We start from the raw sequence: 4766 nt of genomic DNA on the forward strand, positions 1-4766 counted from the left end.
AAAAAAAGAAAAAAAAAGCCTCATACTTTCAATCCCCGCACTCGGGAGGCAGAGGCAGGTTGATCTCTGTAAGATCAAGTCCAGCCTGGTCTACAAAGCGAGTTCCAGGAAAGCCAGAGCTAAACAGTGAAACCCTGACTCAAGACAACATTAACAAAACAAAAACAAACGACAAAAAAAAAAATTGTCTCTGTAGCATATGTACAAATATAAAGTCAGCACCACAACAGGTTATATGACTTCTCTGAGAGTCCATAAACATGGAGCTGACTCACGCGGGAACACACTTAACCTGACTCACTAAAGACTCAGTAAGGTCAGTCACAACAGGTGGTGATAACAAGCCAGGCTAGGGATACAGAGCGCTTGCCTGGCATTCCTGAGTCCTGGGTTCCATTATTGACACCCAACTCCCAGGGCTGCTGTGAAATCACCTTATCCCTTGGTGAGTGAGTCCCTGTTCTGTGGACCTTCTTGGGGCCAAGCTTATCTCTAGATGGTGTTGTGATCTTTAAGCAAACTGCTAGTCACTTTCACACCTACTGTGTAGTTTATCGGTGGTGAGCACGAACCACAATGTACAACAAACCCACATGGAAGTTTGTGGAAAGGTGTGGGGGGGGGTCCGTGGAGGCCTGCCTCCCAAAAGAAAAGTGGGGAGCAGGGGAGGGGGACGGAGGGAGAGAGAGAGAGAGCAGGCAGCTGTTTTTTTTAAGGGGCTTAAGTGCAGTACAGACTTTTAAAGCCACACAGCGCATGCGCATAAATTACACGGTGACTTAATGGCCTTAGGGCCCTCGGCTGACTAAGTATTTGCCTGAGGACTGACAAGTCATGCACAGCCATAGGACCCTGGGCTGGTTATCGGAAATGCTAACATTCTTCCCTTTTGTTCATTATAAAAAGTGAGTTGGAGATAGCAAGTGGGGTCAGGAAATGGGGCGCCCGATTCTCCACCACCTCCCCTTTGGAGGCAGGCCTCCACGAACCCCTCTTTTCACACCTTAGCCATAAACTTCCAGCGTGGGTTTTGTTGTATGCCTGTGGTTCATTCTCGCCGCCTCTAAACTACAACACCTATGGCTCAGTGTCTCCATCTGTAAGGTGGGGGTAAAAACAGCTAGCTGGCAAACCTGAATACACATTGTCGGTGCTAAGTGAGCCACCAGACACTGTTTACCTAAATTTCGGCCCAAGCTGGATTTGTAACTGTGAAATCTCAGAACTGAAATTTCTTGTCCAACAATTCCAAATATCATTTGGAGGATTATCAAGTCTAGATTTAATCAGAACCAAGTACTAATTTTGTTTTAGGAGCCATGCATCCGTAGCAAACAATATCCAAAACAAACTTTATTTGAAAACATAGTTTTAAGTGCTATGTTGGTGCAAACATGTAACCCCAAAACTTGGGAGGTAGAGGCTAGAGGATCAGGAGTTTTCAAAGCCGATCTTAGCTACACTGATATTTTTAAGGCTAGTTTGGACTACATGAAACCCTGTCTCATAAAATAAATAAATAATAAAACAGGCTTTAAAGATTTATTTGATTTTTAGGTAAGCATGTATGTGTGGGGAGGGGTAGGCGCACATGAGTTCAGGTGCCCTCAGAAGCCAGAGGCATTAGATTCCTCTGGAGATGGAATTACAGACAGTTGTGAGACACCAAGATGGGTGCCAAACTTGTTTCCACCACGAGAGCAGTGTCTTAGTCAGTGTCCTGTGAAGAGACACCATGACCACCGCAACTCTTATAAAGGAAAACATTTAATTGAGGCCGGCTTACAGGGTCAGAGATTTAGTCCATTATCATCATGGCAGGAAGCATGGAGCATACAGGCAGACATGGTGCTGGAGAGGTAGCTGAGAGTTCTACACTTGGATGTCCAGGCAGCAGGAAGAGAGAATGAGCCACTGGTCCTGGCTTCAGCTTCTGAAACTTTAAAGCCCACCCCCAGTGACACACTTCCTCCAACGAGGCCACATGCCCTAATCCTTTCAAATAATACCACTCCTTATGATCCTATGAGACCATTTTCATTCAAACCACCACAAGCAGTATGCACTCTTAACCACTGAGCCATCTCTCCAGCCCCATAAAACTTAGTTTTAAAAGAAAGAGAGTAAGTTACTGATAGAAGTTTGTCCTTCCATCAATGTGAATGTTTCAGTTTTACCTACTTCCTTGATTATGTAAAAGTTAGCCTTGTCTCTAAATCTTTCTGACTACCTCTGCAAGAACAAAAAGAGGGCCAGCAAGATGGCTTAGCAGGTAAAGGTGCTTGCCACCAAACCTGATGACTTGAGTTCGATTCCCCAGGACCTAAACACCCATCCTGTACAGGAGAGAGAACCAACTCTTACAAATTGTCCTCTTAACCTCCACACTGGGCCCTGTTGTGTTAAAAAAAAAAAAAACAAACAAATAAATAAATGTAACTAAAAATGTTGAAATAGTAAAAAGAGTTTTCAACAACAAAAAAAAAAAATGTGTAATTGTTCTATGAAAGAAAGAGCTATAACATGTGTTCACTCTTGGCCCTTTCTCCTAAACAGAGCCAGGCCCACGCTTGAGGAATGCCAAGTGATCCTCATTAAAGTAATGAGGATATTTTCAGTGACATATGTCTGACTGACTTGAGTTTAGCTGGCAGAGCTTACAGCAGCCAAAGCCTCCAAAATAACTCACGGCTGGCCAGCCCTGCTAAAACACACTCTGCAGAAATATTTCACACTGCTTTAAGGGCGCCCCACCCTAGACCAAAGGGCTGTAAGGCCAGATGCAAATGGTTGTGCCATTAAACATACATTCCTGCGACACCACCGCAGGTCAAGAGTAATACCCTGTACCCATCCAGCTCATCTGCAAAAGTCAGTAACCTGAACAGATCCGGTGGCTTCTTGTCCCTGCCCCACCCACCCGACCAGCAAGTTATTTTTAACTCACAACACTGGCTGATAAGTATGTTTCACATTTTAAGAAAAATAACACCCTTTCAGAAACAGACTATGAAAAAAAAATAACATAATGCCATTGCACTTCAGTGAGAAGTCACTCCACTAAAGCTCTGAGAAAAAAAAAAAAAGTAGTCTTGACCTGTTTATCCTAGATCACAGGTCTGTTAGGAGGACTAAGCAGGACTGGGTTGGCAAAGCATTCAGCCATGTCCCCAGCATGGGCTGCACCGACCATCAACAGAATAGCATATCCACAGGGGTGTTTTTGAAAAGCCCTCTTTAATCACTTTCTCTCTTTTCCTCACCAATTTGCAAGACATCTCTAGTAGAAAAGGTAGCGCTGAGGTCAAGGGCAGGACACTATTACAAAATCCCTAATAAAATGACCACAGGTGAGAACCATGGGGGTAGCAGCCTTCCGGGTCAGGCCAACATCTGTTGACTTATTAATTGGATGCCTGCAATGCATCATGCATCCTGGCAGGTAGTGTGGTAATGGCACCAAGTGCTAGCAGGACTGTACCTGGTGAGAGCCTCCAAGCCTGCATCCACCTCTGTATCTTTGGCCTACTGCTGTAGCATCCACAGGTCTTCTTTGGTGATTCTCAAAAGTGCAGCTAGAAGAAGGCTTCCAGTCGCAGTCCTGGTACAGTTAATCCAACATCAAATGTGAAGGTAGCCGAGTTGCTACTAGACACAGCCCAACAAGTTCTCCATCTTAAAGGGCCCCAGCATCACAAGTCTTCCTAGTTGAAACCTGTCTTCAACGAAGAGGCCAGTTAGATTTTTGATGGTACAGGAACCCTAAAGTCGATTATATTTCCAAAGTAGTCTGAGTTCAAGTATGATAGCTGGAGTAGACTTGAGCTGGAGAGGTAGTTCTGTATTTAAGAGCACAGCCTGCTCTTCCAGAAGACCTGAGCTAAGTTCCCAGTACCCAACACAACTGCCTGTAACTCTAGCTCCAAGAAATCTGACACTCTTCTTTCCTCCTCCAGAACATACACATACATGACATACAATCACATACATGTACACATGCACTCATGAATGTAAAAATATGTTTTAAGGAGAAAACACCGAGGCTTCTGGAGTTTGGTCCTTAGCCAGAAAGGAAGAGATGTAGTAGAAAAGAAGGGAAGGAGGGACGGAGGAAAGGGGGAAATGAGATTGTTTAAACTTTTGTTTGAATTTTAGAGATTAAAAAAAAAAAGTCCATCAGTTCAACCACTTGGTTCTTCCTAACAGTGAGCTACAGGGACTCTGGCTGGCTGGAGCACAGCAAGCAGGGCTCTGGCAGGCCTTGTCTTTCTTCCCCCTTCCCTCTGCCTGGCTAAACTGTTAGATTACATTCCTAAAACTAGTCACCAAGGTCTATTCCCTTATTTGGCCACTTCCTCCTCCCCCACACTGACTACCAAGGTTCAGCTATCAAAGTATTGAAGACCAGCAATCAAAAGCCCCCTTTGGCTCACCTAGTTAAAATTAAACACCTCATCCTAACATGTGGTTTCCCCTTTTACCTTTATAAACTATCATTTTCTTTTGGGGACTGCGGACCACCAGACCCTGACTTTTCTGTAAACAACTTGTTTTCCTCAGCTCTGAGCAGCCTGCAGCTGCTCTGAGCACGAGACCCTGATGGCAGGGGAGTGGGTTCTGATGAGTCTGCAGCTGAAAGATCCCGAGAGCTGGGGCGCAGCCAGAGCCCTATATAAGCTGCCCCTGGGCACACTAAAGGGGGCATTCTTGGCATTCTTGTCTCAAGGATGTCTCCACCTGTCTGTCTGACTCTGTCTGTGTGTGTA

This window comes from Microtus ochrogaster, chromosome 15 (genome assembly GCF_000317375.1).
Source record: "Microtus ochrogaster isolate Prairie Vole_2 chromosome 15, MicOch1.0, whole genome shotgun sequence".
In the NCBI taxonomy this organism is placed as follows: Eukaryota; Metazoa; Chordata; class Mammalia; order Rodentia; family Cricetidae; genus Microtus; species Microtus ochrogaster.